The sequence below is a fragment of the Excalfactoria chinensis genome, chromosome 1 (assembly GCF_039878825.1).
Source record: "Excalfactoria chinensis isolate bCotChi1 chromosome 1, bCotChi1.hap2, whole genome shotgun sequence".
NCBI classification, from domain to species: Eukaryota; Metazoa; Chordata; class Aves; order Galliformes; family Phasianidae; genus Excalfactoria; species Excalfactoria chinensis.
In genome coordinates this window covers 19,067,535-19,084,797 of record NC_092825.1, presented here as the reverse complement: position 1 = coordinate 19,084,797, position 17,263 = coordinate 19,067,535, and positions in this window count along the sequence as shown.

Below are 17,263 nucleotides of genomic sequence, written 5' to 3'. Positions count from 1 at the left end.
CAAGTAGCTTACTGAGTCTCAGGCAGGAGTATGATAAATAAACCCATAAGCAAAGAGATGAGTGTTGTGTTTTGACTAAATGCAAGCAGAGAAGATAAATATTTGGGGACAGGCAGGAAGAAAAGAATGAGAAGCTTTGCAAGAAATGGTTATGTTTCCCGAGGATATATGACACAAAAGAGAGGCAATATACATCCATCATTCTTTGAGTAGGATCCCTCTGATTCAAGCCCAATGTCAGATTGTACAGAAGACTTATGTGAGGGCTGGTGACACAGCTGCCTGCACTCCTAACTCAGGTGAAAGAAACCCAGTTCTAGACACCAAGCTACCATAAAGAAGCTCTTAAATGACCTTTACATCAGTGGGAAGGCCTTGTTCTCAGGGGGAGCATCTTGCATGTTAGGTCACAGGCATGGATTAAAGGAAACAGTAAAATGTCAGGGCCATAGATCTAGTGGGTGGCAACCCTGCCCACAGCATAGGGATGGAACTAGATGGTCTTTAAGGTTCTTTCCAACCCAAGCCTCTCTATGATTCTATGGAAATGTGGCCTGAGAAACTGAAGTTTTAATTACTGCATTGAATAAATGCTTGCTCTGAATAACTTTCCAAGGCCAAGCAAGAGCAAATGCACCAACCCTTCTCTGTGCCTCTGCTTCTCCAACAGGAAAGACATCATGCCCCAGAAAGCCAAGAAATTGTTTGGGCTGGACCGTTCATGTTGGAGCATCATCACTCCATAATCACACTCACAGATATTAATGACCATCAAAAAGGGCTGATATTTGCAACCTTGAAACAGTGCAAAGTAAGGCACTCTGAGTTCAGGAGTTTTATGTTATTATTATTATTCTTACCCAACAGACAGGAATGCAACTTTTGGAGCTATTCAGAGACAGAGTTCAACCAAGGGAGGTAATAAAACCACTTGAATAATCACTGTTAGGCAAAGGCATGCTGATTAACAGCTACCAAAGAATACAGAGCCACAAAGCCAGCAATTTCCACTGAAGTGATGGTGGGTGCTGGGTTCTGAGGGGTTCTGAGTTGTAAGATGTGTTCAAATATGGGTATCAAATTTTATCAAGAAAACATAATCACTCAAGAAAGGACTTTTGTTTCTCTAAGGCTAATATTTCTACACTATATATGTAACATGGTGAAGAAGGGAAAAGGGGAGAAAAGGCATTTCATGGTATAAATTATGACAAAAAGTATTATCTGGAGGCCAAGGAATGCGTGCATTCATCTGTAGAGCGTAACATACCTTCAGAAGGCCCCAGTTGTGACTTATTTCACATAAACTTCTCAGCAGCGAACAATGGATGTCAGGGCTTAAACAATAAAAAAAGAAGATAGCTATTCTGTAGGATAGGTAGCACTCTTACTTTCAGAATCAGAATAGTTTTAGTGTCTTAATTTCCAAGCGTGTCTCACAAAGTCCGCTATGCTGGAAAATTGAGAGTTTGGAAACCGTCCCTCTGCTGGAAGGAGTGGCACAGGAGTCTCATCCTGTGGGTGGGGATTTGGGACTGTGTTGAGCAGGAAGCAAGCACCAGCTGCTCTGCTTGGTGGGCAAGAGGGTATGGCAGGACCATAGTGCCTTTGACAAGAGATGCACTGCCACAGTAGCCAAACAGCAGGACAGAGCAGGTCTGGTGGCAGAAACCAGGAGAAGTTCATGGTGGTGAGGCAAGACTGAGGTCAGGCTGGGACGTCAAGCTGGAGGATGAGGTTCTTTATCAGAGCTACATGGAAAATCACACAGTTGCAGCAGGTGAGGAAAGAGCAAGAAAGAGTGTCAGAGCTTAAAAAACTCCCAAGAGACTCCGGGGATGCCATAACAAGGTTTCTACAGCTTTCTCACAAAGATCTCTTCTCAGCAGCCTGACCCATTAGGGCCTGGACCATCTCCCCTACGAGGAGAGACTTAGGGAACTGGGTCTGTTTAGCCTTGAGAAAAGAAGGCTGAGAGGGGACTTGATCCAGGTTTATAAATACCTGGGGTGTGGGAGCTATAGTGGCGAGGCTGGTCTCTTTTCAGTAGTGCGTGGGGACAGGACTAGGGGCAACGGGCTGAAACTCCAGCATAGGAAGTTCCGCACGAATGTGCGCAAGAACTTCTTTACGGTGAGGGTGATGGAGCACTGGAACAGGCTGCCCAGGGAGGTGGTGGAGTCTCCTTCTCTGGAGATATTCAAGACACGCCTGGACGCCTACCTGTGCGACGTGGTGTAGGGAGCCTGCTTTGGCAGGGGGGTTGGACTCGATGATCTCTAGAGGTCCCTTCCAACCCCTATAATTCTGTGATTCTGTGATTCTGACCCCATGCCACATGGCTGCACCACGTTCCAGCTGCCTCAAGCAGAGGCATCCAAACCCAAAGGAGAGAGCGGGAGGTGGCCCTGATGTTCATACTGGTCTGCCTGAACTATATTCTCTTTTATTACCTTTTTCTGCTCAGAGCTAGAAGATGACAGTGACACATCTGTCCTGAACACTGTCATAAAACTCAATCAACTTTCTTGAGGTACAGCAATGGGATTGAAATATGAAGGGAATCCATCCAGAAGCTGGAGTTGGTGGACCCATAGCAAATTTAAGTGAAAGATACAGTATATTTATAATCAAATACCATGTTTCCAAACTGCAGTGGATGATGAGCCTGCGAAATCCTCTCCCACACAAGTTAGAACATTGAAGTCAGCAGAGACAGTCGTGAAGCAACGTAATATTTGCTAAAGAGAAGAGAGACTCAGTCCTAATTAACTAAAAATTACAACACCCACAGAGGGAGTTATGCATTGTTATACTTTTATAATGGGGACAGTCTCCACTAGCATGTCCTCTAGGATAATGACTGTGTGGTTTTATGTCTATATCTAATAAAGTGCCTATATAGATACTAAGTTCTGCAGCTTCTAAAAACTTAGTCTTCCATTTTGTCCTTCACTAATGGAAAAAATGAAACCACGTTTAAGGGCGCCTTTCATTCTAGACTACTTAAACTGATAGATAGCTATATATAGTGATTACTTCACCAGTCTTTGAATTGCTGACATCTTTGAGGTAAGGTACAAAAAGGGTTTATAAATCAGGAAGTAAAGCCACATTACCTGTTCCATGTGTGAGCCATAACTTTCCCTCTTACACAGTAGCAGATGAACCCAGCTATTTTACACAAAAACAAATCTTTGCATTCCTGTACCCTTCCAAAGAAATTATTTGCATAAATGTCATTTGCCAAACAACAAGTAGAGCTGATCATGCTCTGCCTTGTTCCGCTTTGTAGACTGTTGGCAAAATCTTCTGAGGTTAGCAGCGCATGGAAATAGCTAATCCTCAGGTCTGGTGTTTGCCATTATTTTGGGGGACAGAAGAATTCATCAGGAGACTGTTTTCTAAACTAAGTGCATGAAATGACCTGCATACTCCCTAGATGAAAAACGTACTCAAGGTTCAGTATAAGGTAAACTTGATTCTCCTTTTAATACTGCGTGTTAGACAGAAAGAAAACAAACCATTAATCCATCGTCTGGAGTTCAAGGCACTGCACTGCAAAGCCAAACATTTCTTTTCATGCCTTGCTGCAGAAGCAATAGAACTGCACAAGTAGGAATCATCACAATCGTGAACGAAGACTCACCTGAAGTAATGAAATACTTTGCTTAAACGCAATTGCATTTTAAAATGTCACGAGACCCACTGTCATAGGAAAAACATTTTGAAAAGGTTCTAAGAATTCCTCTAAAACCACAGTGCCCATATGGGCTGCCAGCTTATGGCCAACTTCATGTTCAGCCTATGGTCATTCTCTGAGTAAACTCAATGGAATGATGTTAAGTAAATTATGGTGTCACCTGATGTTCATAACCTCACAGTAAGCACGTGAGTGTGTTTTAATAACTGTTGCACCTGAAGCTATTCTTTAGAATGATGTAAATACATTGTAAGGTTCTTACTTAAAAGAAATTCAAAATTGAGGTGAATTTTTGTAGAGAGGCAACAGACACAGGTCCTCAGAGCAAGTTCTCAAACATTTAAAGCGTAAACTCCTGTATTTTAAATATTCTTCTAGGCTCTCTGTGTAAATGCAAAATATGGAAATGGAAAGAAATAGCTACTTTCCAGGCAGTGAGTCATCTGATATTACCATAGATGTCTAAATAGAACATCTAAATCATGCCTGAGAAGTGTGTTTTTCTCTCTACAGACTATAAAAAGAGTCTAGACAACTGGCTCAGATGTAAATGTCTGCATTGTAGATGATCAGAGTGAGGTGAGGTATATCCACCTCTGGAGCATGGGAAGAAGCAGATGGTAAAGACAGCAATAAAGACAACAGGTCAGGTTCCAGTTCTGGGAACACACATCACCAGTTTGTCACCAGCTTAGTGCTCGTTATATCTGTTCTGCTGGCAGGTCATACTCCAGTAGTAATGACTCTGTTCCTCTCCCATCTCTTTCCTCCCAGTAAGTTGCTGACAAATATTAAAAGTTGCCTTAAAAAAGCAGACCGGCTGCGTGCCAAGTATTCCAAAGTGAAAAGGCCTCAGAAAAGAAATACTTTGCATTTATTAAAGTTATGTACCTAGATAGATAGAAATAGTTTTGCAAAATATTCCTAACAAAATAAAAAAGAAGTAAAATTAATTGAAATGAAGTTAAGCAGTAATTTTAATCAATTGCCTATGTAAATAGGAATGGTTGTGGTTGTTTTTTTTCCTGCTCAACTTTCACATGAACAAGATATAACTGAACTGAAGCTCAAGATATGCATATGATGACTTTTTACATCCATATGGCATTCTGTGGGGGAGTTCACATTACCATTTCTGCTTGGATCATGAGCGCACTTCTGAAGTAAACCTCTCAGTTGTCCCCACTTACTATATGCTTTGGTTAATGTAGCAGAGCAGACTTGGACTCGTGGACTGGATTCCTCTCTAGAGGAAACCAACCTAGAACTTGCACTCTAGGAATGCACATGAAGTGCTGCAACTGCTAACAGACCAAACTAGAGCTAGTCTGAAGTCACCCTCCACATCAAATATAGTGTAGCCATCAGCTCCTCAGCAACTGAAGTTTGTTTCTATAGACCTGAGCTGCTCCACACTGCTTTAAAGATAGGCATAGCAGTATTGGATTAAGGTTACAGTCTTGAAAATGGTTCCCCTAAGAACCAGAGCTGTAGGACCAGACTGAAGTTCTAAGATAGCTAGATCTTGTAACTAATTAAAGGCTAGGATGGTCCATGGAATGTTTCACAAGGAAGTTTCACACCTTCATGAATAGTTACTAAATTCACCAGCTCTAAGTGATGTACATGATTCTATCTTGTATGTGTGAAGTGAAGACTTTTGTCTTCACATGTGTAAAGTGAGCTCACTTAATGCAGTAGAGAATCAGAAAATGTATGTGCAATTATTTTTGCTGTGAGTTCTGTGCTACTGAAATAATAGAGAACTCCCTATCAGTATTACTGGGAAAAAGATTAACGTACAACAATGCAACATTCGTCCAGCATCCTGCTCTGCATCTGCAGCTCAGGAATTACCTTCATTTATCAATTGTAAGGTGATCTTAATAAATCTGTTCATTACTTAAGCTCTCCTTAAAGTACAAAACAATCAATGATACTATTTTAATCAAGAAAGACCAATTGCAATGTATTCTTATGGTAGTAGGAATTTCTTGTCTTATAAAAATCACCTCAGCCACTTTGTCATGTCATTGGTATTAAGGTTAATGATTCTTGCCTTCTTGTGCCTCATTGCTTAACTATGGCCTAAAGATTGGTAATCACTAATGGTAGAATTAAGTGAGTGTTGTACCAGGCAGTTAATGAGTAGGGACAGATCTGCAGCAGAAACATTTACAGTTCAGAACTGCCACCTCATTGCTCTTCTTGTAGGGCAACTTTGGGAAAGGCAATAGGCTTAGAGCTGTCAGATGTGAAACACAGCTATTACAAGTGCTATGTTAGATGCTAAAATACTTATCCTTACATTTTCACTCTACAGCTTGCATTAAGCCATGAGTCTAAGACGTGTATAGGTGTTACTTTCATTAGCATAGTCACAAAGACACTGCAAGGAGGACATATGCTCATATGCAGAAAATATAGTGAGGGAAGGCTCAGCAATTTGTCCCTGCCTTACGCATTCTATTGCCTAGTGGGTCCAAGGAGAGTTCCAATGGATTAATGCAATGCGCTGAAGTAATTAATATTCACATTCCCATTATAGAAACCATTAAATTGTAAAATCAACATAAAATTCACTGCTTAATGTTTCTAACTGCTTTCTCCAAGATTACCTCGTGCTACTCCTCTATATTAGTTCCTCAATAGCAACCAGAATTCTGGAGCTAATAAAAGGCCTGTGTGCATGCGGTTTGATCAGGGTCATGTACAAAAGAACTAAAAGGTTTTGAACTTGCAAAAAATAATAAAAATAAATGGAAATAATCTGACAGTGGATGGCAACAGATATGCAAGAGGAGAAAGTCATGAGATTAGACCCTACTGCAATATAATAGCTATTCATTTGCCACAACAGAACCTGATGCAGATATTCTCCTTCAGAATCCCTGCTATGTGTGACTGAAACCTAACATCAAGAGGCTGCCCTGATCACAAGCATGCTCCAGGATGCTTTTTGGTGCATGTCTACACAAGTATTCTTGCTTGGAGTGCTATTTTGAGGTAAATCTCTCTTCCATCACGATTTACAGCACTGTGATTTCTAAGTTCTCAGACCAAGAAACAGGACAAGATCACACTCTAGGGTGAAGCCAAAATGCAAGCTGTTCAACAGTTTCACTAAGCTCCCAGACTCCAGAAATTCTGGGTGGATGTCATGCCATCAGTGCCCACCCTGTGGATCTGTGCCACTCATGCTCTGCATGGTTTTTCAACCTGTCTCTTTTGCAGCACTTTGTGCCTCAGATAAAAATAAAATAAAATAAAATAAAATCCATTGGGTCAGAGAATGTTCAAGCATGAGCCCAGATCAGTGCTGACCAGAGGGATATTTAGCCCTTTGTTCAGCTCAGGGGACTGTAGCAAAATTGCCCAAGTTCCCTTCTGCCCAGGGTGTGATCACTTCAACAGGCTAGTTGAAATTCTCTGTCAGCACTGAGAAAAAAAACAAGTTTTTCCAGTTTCGGGATGGAATATATATTTTATCCAAGAAAAAAGAAAAACAGACTGTGTGGTGAGCTGTCCCAGACATCTCTGTTTATTATTTTTGATTCACAGGGAAAAATAATAAAATAAAAGCTTGTAATCTTTTTCAAAAAGAAGGGATGTTTCAAAATGGTAGCATTTTTCCACCAAAAAAAAATGTTGGGGGGAGGATGGGAGGATCAGGTTTCTGCCAGCTCTGTCAGAAACTCATTTTGTATAGATAGATCCCTATAAGCACTATTGCTAACTGCTGGATGAGAGCCCATAGAAGCAGTGGCTGCAAGTCAATAGCCCATTTCCTTCTGCCACTTCTATTTCCTAACAGGAAAAAATCATAGTAAACACCAAATGACAGTTTACAAAAGCACCAGTTTGTTGATCGTCAGAAAGAAACATTGTTAACCATATCATTTCAATGGTATATCAATGGATTTATAAAGTCAAGGACTTTAGAATTACCTCTCTGCAGTTGCACAGTATGCTGATATAACTGGAAACTGTACTCACTAAGGTTTGGAAGCTATAATCCCAGAAAATTAACATTACTAAATCAAGACTATGCTGCATATTTATTTTAAAATGGAAAAGGATTGGATTAAAATAGTGTATTAAGGTATCATTATTAGTTTTTAAACCTTAACACTGAACTGTGCTTTAAATATCAAGCACACAAAGCAATGAGCCAAAATACCACCCACTAACCAAGCACAAACAGAGTGAGCTTGCCTGTGTTATGGAGCAATGCTGGTTTTCCGGTGCCTTGCTAGTATGTGCTAGTGAATGGAATCTGTGGTTTTCGGGCTGAGCTTTGCATGTCAGAGGTGACAAGAATATGGTGTGCATTTACCCCTAAGTCAAGGCTTGTGTTGTGCGTCATTATCTGTGACCACTTCTGGGGACTGACGGTGGTCACCAAGGGAGTTTGGAGGCCAAGACTGACGTGCGTTGCTGGCATAGCCATTTAACAGCTTGGTTAGACATAGAATTGTAACACTAAGCGTCATTTTGTTGGTAAACTGACTTCTATGGATGTGGTCTGTCCATTGATCACAGAAGCATCTCAGGGATGAGCACAGAGTGAAACTAGCTTTAGGCACCTGCAGCTGCATTTTAAGGAATGAAACTGCTGACAGAAAAGATAACAAAATCAAAGATCTTTCCTACTGTTTCAGAAGCATATTTCCTGGTGGGAGGGTCCAGAGGGGTTTGCCCTTTCCCAGGAACCTTCAGTATCCCTCTTCAAACCCCAGTGCAGACAGCTCATGTGCTCCTGCTCTGAGTCACCACTCTTCAGCAAAACACTGACCTCCAGCTGGGAGCTCTAGGGAGGAAAGGACATCCCTGCCACACAGCACTCCGTTGCCCCCAGGGCAACATGGTTTTCCTCGCAGTGTGGGGAGTGAGGTAACTTGGTCATGGCTGCCACCAGGGCTGCCTCTGCCAGGGTAGGCCACGTTTCTCCAAGGTGAAAATCACAGAATAAGAATAGCTTGGGTTGGAAGGGACCTCAAGGATCAGGGATGCCAGCCACTAGGTCATGTACTAGACCAGGCTGCCCAGGCCCCCATCCAACTTGTCCTTGAACACCTCCAGGCATGGGGCTTCACAGCCTCTCTGGGCAGCCTGTTCCAGCACCTCACCACTCACTTCCTCAGTAAGAAACTTCCCCCTGACATCTAATCTAAATCTCCCTTCATTTAGTTTAAAACCATTCCCCCCTTGTCCTATCACTATCTACCAGTGTAAAAAGTTGATTTCCTTCATGTTTATAAGCTCCCTTTAGATACTGGAAGTCTGCAGTGAGGCCTCCCCATAGCCTTCTCTTTTCCAGGCTGACCTCATGTCAGCACAAGCACCTTCGGTGAAAGTCTCCAGCTAAGCACAGCCTCTGCCTAATCTAGACCAATGTCAGAATGGCTATTTTGCAGTCACACTGCTGAACTGGAGGAGCCCTGCAGCTCCCACTTGTCTTGCAGAGATGAAATACAAGCATGGGACTTAAATGGGAACAAGGTTTTACACTGAATCAGCACAGGTGTTTTCTTACTTTCTGCAGTCTCATGGGAACCATGAAAACCTCTCTCTCTTTGTATGACACCTTCCAGAGAGGAATCTGAAATTGAAGCAAGCTGGTACCCACGTTCAACTCGTCTCTGTCATCTGGAAAACTTCCAGTGTTTGACTGCACATGTGGAATTCCAGAAGGGGAGCAATTTAGATGCAGGTTTCTCAGTGCAATACAGCTATCTCCCGTGAACGAGCTATTGTATAAACAGGATTTAAATGCTTAGTGCTCCTAATTGCAGCCTTGCATAGGGCTGCTCAGCCAGCACACCGCGTCAGCATTCCAAAATGCTTTTGCTTCCAAGCTGTGATATTTAATGTTGTCACATCAACCATGAAGAGTCTAATTGAATGAAGGGAAATGGAGATTAAAACATACACACTTTTACTAAAATAACATGTAATTTGATCTGGTATCTGCCAGTTAAAAATACACTTTTACAATTAAATTTAGAATCTCTAGAGAACCCAATTGGGTTAATCTGAATAATTTTTAAAGCTTTTCCTCAGTGGAGTCAATTTTATTTGTGAGATTAAATGAACAGCTAATAGAGACATTTTTTCCCCTCATGCATTTGTTGCTTAAGCACTTTCTTACCAACCACCCCATCAAAATACCTCTGTCTTCAATGAGTATTAGAGTAGAGGTAACTTATTGAAAAACTTACAATAAACCTTAGGTTATTAAATTAGCATCCATTCATATCCTTTCTGTGAGAAATGGCTCTGCTAAAAGAGCCTGTTTTCATCTGCTGGTACCGCTCGTTTGTGCAATGATTATAGTGTTTTGTCAATATTTTTAGAATGCAAAAATTGTTCACTCCTTGTCTGCTGTTGATGACATACCTGGCACTAACAGCACTACAGCATTATGCATGTACTCCATACAACCATGCCTGTGTGCGCTCCATGTAACACCTCTCCTTCTCCTCTCCAGGAGAAAGAAGCATGAAACCAACACGATGTAAAATTGTGCAGAGAAGAGAAAGAAGATGAAGGCCCTTGTGTGTGGGCAATGAGTCCTTGCAAAATGACCCTTGAATACTTCCTCAGGGCAGAAACAGTTAATGCTCCTGTTAAGCATGAAACAAAGTCTCATTTATAAGTTTTCCAAACAGTGGTTTACCCAGGATTAACTGATCTGTAATATCAGGTGAATGAAAAAATTGATCCATTTTGAAACAATCTGTTTCTTCCTAGACCTTTCCCACTTCCAGTGTTTGGAAGAACTTCCTATAACTCAGACATGTTCAGTTCTGCAGCTACAATTCAATCAAAAGTCATGTCAGAGCTCAGAGTTACATTAGATGAAATTAGGAATGCTGGTCATTCCTTATATTTGGAGTCATATTTGTCTTCTGGGTCTCAACTTTCCACTGAAGAAAAAATTTCAAGGTTTTTGTAACAACTAAAGAAAAAACATAGTGTTTTCATAGCTTTTACGGAAACTTAGTGCTCTCTGTTATTTGTCCAGGTCTTTACAAATGGTCACATATATCACAAGACATATGACCAAAATCACAAGAGTTGGCAGCACAGACATTTACCCATCAAAATCACAGTGTGAACAATTGCAAAGACTTTTATGAGATCATTAGACCAACAGATCTGTTAAAATATTTTTCTTATTCACTTGGAGTTGGGTCCAGTACAGGATTTAAGGGCTGTAGCACCTTGGTTTAAGACTGGCTTTCAGAATGAAATCCAGATCCAGATACCTGATCTCCTTCCAAAACTTGAGATAGGCCACTCAGCAGGAAGAACAAAACACTCTGCACAGATATGAGACCCCAGGTCTCACCATTCCACTTCCTACAGCTCCACAATTAAATCCTCAGGAGGCTGCTGAGCCTTATTTACTTCTGCATCTCAACAGGAAGCTCACCCTGCCCGCTGACTGCTGTGCTCCACTACGAGAGCAGAAGCCTGAAGTCCCTCAGGGTGAGGATGTTCCACCCATGTTTTCACCTGTTGGATGAGTGCTCCTCCCACACAATTAGAATATTACAATATAGGATCACAGAATATCCTAAGTTGGAAGGGACTCACAAGTATCACTGAGTCCAACTCTTGGCTCCACACAGACCATCCAAAACCAAACCCTGTGTCTGAGGGCACTGTCCAAACACTTGTTGAACTTGGCAGCACTGTGCCATGACCATTGCCCTGGGCAGCTCATTCCAGTGCCCAACCACACTCTGATGAAGAACCTTTTCCTAATCTTCAGTGTGAATTATTAGGCATGAGAGATTCATTAGAAATGCATTACGTGTAATTATCACTTGGAAGGGACCCTGCTTTAGCAGTGCATGAGGCAGGTGGGATTTTGCGTACTTTTCTCTCTGGTTTCAGGATCCGCTGAAGCTGGGGCTCCAAAAGTATCCAGAGAGGTAAGCAGTCACCGGGCAGGCATGTTTGTATTAAAAGCACTAAGACCTCAGTTCTACTGACCTCTAGCACCATTTATCATGTCTGGGGCATGCCCCAGTGAGAGGCAGCTGAGAGACATGATGGAGGCCACACAGCTTTTCTGGAGTGGAAGCAGAAGGCCAGCAGATACCCTGCAGTCTCATAAATGGAACTAGATGCCTACATTTTAACAACTAAAACAAGCATATATAATGACTATAAATCTCATATTTGGCATGTAAATTTTAGGCCTTGCTTCTAGCCTTTGGTACACTGAGAGAAAGGTACCACCAGGAGCAATAAATACTAACTAGCAAGAGGTGAAAACCATCTGAAAACGTGAGTTCTCCTGTATATTTTATTACCCTAATAAAATGTTATGGTAAACAGTTTGTGCCAAAGCACAGACCTGGTTCTTCAGCTGCATATTGTAAAACTAGTGGGAAGTGAGAATTACAGGGAAGTAGATTCAGCTGCCTCCAATTTCCACTCTCTTTTTAAAAACAGATCATACAGTGGTTTACAGCTGTCTGGACAGAGAATTGCATTCACAGGTCTTTCTGAGAAAAATAACTACTTCTGGAGTGAAAGCCCAACTGAGCAGATTTACAGGCAAAGAAAAAGCAGGCACACAGCTTTGGGATCAAACACTTCGCCCAGCAGGCTGCTTGTTTTGGACACACAACGGAGAAGGCTTTTGCCAGTTACTGTTTAGCTTGGCAAACACCATGGCAAGCGTAGTTAGAGAGAACATGCTCTCAAACCAGATGACATACATGGTTCCAGAGCAGACATAAAATAGGCAGTGAGGGCTAGAGTACAATACAACCAGCTTTAGATATTGTATGACAGCAGCAGCTTTACATACTATTGCCCTTAATGTATCTGGCCAAAACCAGTGCCATAAGGATCTTAGATTTCTTTTGCACATTAATTTTTCTGCAACTGAGAAATGTAAGCAAGAAGAATGTCAGCAGGCTTGTATGAAATCAGTAGGAACTGGGGCAGACAACCAGTCTAAAGCTTTTCTCTATCGTCTTCAAGGGAATTGCTTCTTTAAAAATAATTATTTATCTGCATGTTCTTTGGGAACACCAAAAATTAAAAACATTAAAAATCTAACCATTTCAATCCTGAGCATTTTGAAGCTAACAGTTTAGCAACATTCAGTTTATAGACAGCACTGAACTTTAATCTGGTTAATCAAATTTTTTTGCCATGTGTAGCAAATAACACTGACAGAATAAATAGGATCCAACACAGAAAATTACGTCTCTAAATGGATTCATAATACTTAACAGATTTTCTTGTTTGGACTATTATTAAGACATGAGTTCCTCACACCAGAGGAGATTAAGAAGGCAGTGTGTGTACGACTCATAAAAACAGCAAGAAAAATTGAAAATCATTATGCATTTCTGCTGCATGCTGACCTGGTGTGGTAACTGATTGGCTTTCACTTGTCAACCCATCGACTCTTTCACAACTCAGTTGAGCCTAAGATGGCCATCAGCTAGTTGATGTTTTCTTAGTGTCATCTTCTCATCAGCCTGTTCTCAATTTGCACTTAACAGTGATTATACCTTAGGTCAATCAAAGCTGCTATAATTCAAAGACATCCCTGCTGCCTGCATGCCTTTTTGTGATGGACAATACCTGGAATCTTTGGTTAGGTTCCCCAGGCACTTGCAAATATTATGTGGCTACAGGTTCTGCCTCTTTTACTATGAGAGAGATGGGGGAGAGTCATGGGCTGTGACACACGTGCAAGAGCAGAACAAAGATGTAGGTGCACAATTTGTAAATAATATTATAAGCCCGGGTATTTGGTATCGTCCAGGCATAGATGCCATATTTTGTTTTCCAGATATGGAAAATGTAAGTTTGTTACTTGAAAGAAAGTTACATTAAATCCAATGGAAAGTGTGGCAGAAGTCATCTGGGACACAGGGACATATCTCATCTCCCAGCCTGGAGCCATTCTCAGGGTACTAAAACACAATGCCATTCTCATGCCTTCTATCCAGCCAATGGAGCATTGTCACTACCATGAGAGATGACTGATGTATGTACAGTCTTGCCAACACCACTTTAAAAAGTTCAAGTTGTTACAGGCTAATCTAATTCTCCAAATTAAAGTCAATCAAGTATGCAGTTTTCACATCTCCTGGAAAGTTTCACCTGAAAACACATTTCCCTGCCATGTACAACCAAGTGTAATACAGCTACTTCTCAAATGTCTCCTCAGCATCTGGCAATGGGACCTGCATGAATAGTTCATAAAGCCTCAGCGTTCCCTGTGAATTAAAAGAGCTTTGTCCTTGAGCTTCTTCAGCAAACAAGAAAGCCTGGAGAAGATAGACATTGATTTTAAAGAAATATTGTTATAATGTGGAAAGAAGAAAGAATTGCAAAAAGCTAATTAGATATTAAGATAGTTAAAAAGGATGAGCTAAAGGGATGAACTGATATTGATCACATACAATGCGATGGAAGGCTGATAGGGATGCCATTTACCATGAATAAAAGTATGGTAACATAATTAATGCCATTCAGTAAGAATTTTGGGGAACAGATTGTCACAGAAATATCATTACTGGAGGAGATTAGAAGTTTAGGCGATAAAAGTAATTATACTGACATAACAGGTTTTGACAAGGTATTTTACATCGTGCTGTAGGACTTTCTGCTTAAAAATAACGTCTGTACAAAAAGGAGTGTAACATTATAAGAAATAAGTCAGAAAAGCTTCATAAGATTATCTAGATCATCACTGAGTTGCAGATGCTTGGATATGAAATGGATTTCAAATGGAAATTGGATTTAAACATTTCCAAAAAGCAGTGTTTTAAATAGTATCACACAAAGTTTCTATTCTTGGATGAAAACTATAAAATACCTTTATTATTGGACTGAATACAAAAGAATTGCTGCTGCTGAAGAACAAACTCTGGCAGCATGCTAAATGATCACAATGGATCAGCTCAACACAGTCTGTGGCACTAGAAGCATTCGTTTCATTTGAACAAAGAAAGTAGGTCAAACATCCAGATATGGAAGAGAAGTATCCTGTAATTCAGCGACTTTAAGAACTCTGGTTTAAGGGAAACAGCAGACTAAAAAATGAGCTCTTAACATGACTGTGTGATTACCAGGACTAGCATGGCGCTCAGATGTGTAAACAAGAATGAATCTGCCAGAAGCAGGGAGACCGCTTGCCACTGAGAAGAGCTATCTGGGATACTTCTTTTTTCTGTCATATTTTTCATCAGAAAATTTCACATACTCACAAGGAGATGGAATTTAAATATAAAGTAGGAGAAGGTTATGATAAAAAAGAAGTGGGAGAAGGTTATGATTTCCACAACACCTCTCTTGTATCTTTAAATATATTTCAATATATGTTTTGTTTTTAAATTTAGCATTCTCACCTCTTGGGCAACTTCATATTAAAAATAAAAAATGGAAATCATTAAAAGCCAAACTAATGAAATATTGATCACGTTTGCTGTAAGACTACTTCTGAGCCTACAGCTGCAGAAACTGTTAAGAACTCTTTTTGCTTTGATTTTGGAGAGGGAGTCTCTGATATCCTCAATTTTCTTTCATATACAAATATTGCAACCTGAGCTTAATGTCAATAACTGAAAAAATATAAGAAGCCAGGACATGTTACAAACGAGCTGCAGGAAGGATCTGGAGTTGGATTTCTTCAAAACACAGTCTGAAGACAGGGTGTTGAGCTTTTCCAGAACTTATTAACCTTAAAATGCATAACAAGACCTAACATGAGAACCATAAGCCAAATAAATTTCAATTAGAAATTAAGTGAACGTCATTATTTCCCATTGCAATGGTAAAAGTCAGGATTACCATAAATCATTCATTATTTTGAGTCAGTTTATTTGGAGTCACATCGGGGGTCTTGTTATTTGAGATTCTTTGCTACAAAGAATGCTTGTCTCTCAGTTACAAACGTAGGACCGTGTCTGAGTGAAGGTCCTGCAGCTCATGCTGTGAGATCATTCCCTAGGTGGCAGCCTTCCCTAGGTGGCAGCCTTCCCTAGGTGGCAGCCTTCCCTAGGTGGCAGCCTTCCCTAGGTGGCAGCCTTCCCTAGGTGGCAGCCTTCCCTAGGTGGTCCTCCTTGAGCAGTGGGTCAGACCCTGCCAACACCAACTATTCTGTGTTTTTGTTATCACAGTTCCTGGTTTTTAGCCTGAGAATACGGGAAGGAAATAAAACAGCAATCAGATGCTGCTCAGTTCAAGCTGCTGCCTGCCATAAGCAACATACATTTGTAAGAACAAGCACTGCTTGCCAATAATCAGACGAGGTAAAATTAAGCCAGAAAAGAAAAAACCCTCAAAAATAGGAGGCCAGGGCAGCAGTGTAATGCATTCCACAGATGAGATGACCTGCTCAGGCAAGACAAGATGCTCTGAAACAAGTGCAGCCATGCAGTTACAGGTACAGCACCATAGGCAAAGTATTTTCTATGTCTCCAGCATCTACATGAAAGAGATAAAAAGGAAAAGAAAAAAATGTTAATAAATCAAATGAGAGGGGGAACTCTCTGAACAAGAGTCAGTGGTAAAAAAAAAAATTTCAAGCCAACAACCCACCACTATCTCTAGGGGAGCTGCAGAAGAGTTAAAAACTGATGCCCAGAGAACTAAAAGGAAAAGAAAAGCAATGCATGCTCCTAAAGCACACTGAGCATTAGACAACCCAGGACAGAATTCTTGCTGTGTGGATCACTGGTACTGTGCTCTGCCTCCTCCCTTGTTCCTTTGTCAGACCATCTAAGTGCAACTGTAAATTCTCTTACTTAAAATACATCAGACAGAGCAGTAAGTCCATGGCAGTAATGCTTCTATCTTGTGGCTTCAAATGAAGAAACGCGTTTCCACGCATTGCTAATCTTTGTATAATGCTTGCTTCACACAACAAGCCTATTAATACTGAAATTATTACAAAAACAAAATTGTGAAGCTGTACAAGATTATAAGAAACGTTTCTTAATTACAACAACAACAACAAAAAAGCAACCATGTTCTTACACAATAAATCAGTCACAATTAGATATTTGCATTAGTGTCAGAAAAGCAGCCATCTTCCAGATCTCTTCAAAATTCGGTAAATGCAGATAAGCTCCATCTATCCACCTTTCCCTGTCCTTAGACTGCAAGATCTCAGACCAGGAACTGCCTTTTTCTGAATATTTGGAAAGTGTTCAGCAAACTGTGGGCACCATCATAAATAAATAACAAGGCTCTAGACACTGGGGACATTTAAGTAAAATTACACTCTGCTTTAACTATTAAGCTCCTCGTCCAAGATCCCAGATGAACACTGATGTTCGAAATCCTGGATTTCATTTATCTTCTTCCATTTGAAGTTCCCTTCCAGCAAAATACAAAAGCAGCTCCACATGGCAAGTTCACAGACCCTTTCCTGATGCACCTGCTGATGCTCAAAACAAGCTCACTGTCTCAAATTCTGCATGACAGATTCTGTTTTATTTGCTGCTTCCAAGTTGTCGTTTTCTTTTCACAATACGGTGTCAGCCAGAAATTAAGAGGGTAGAACACGAACCT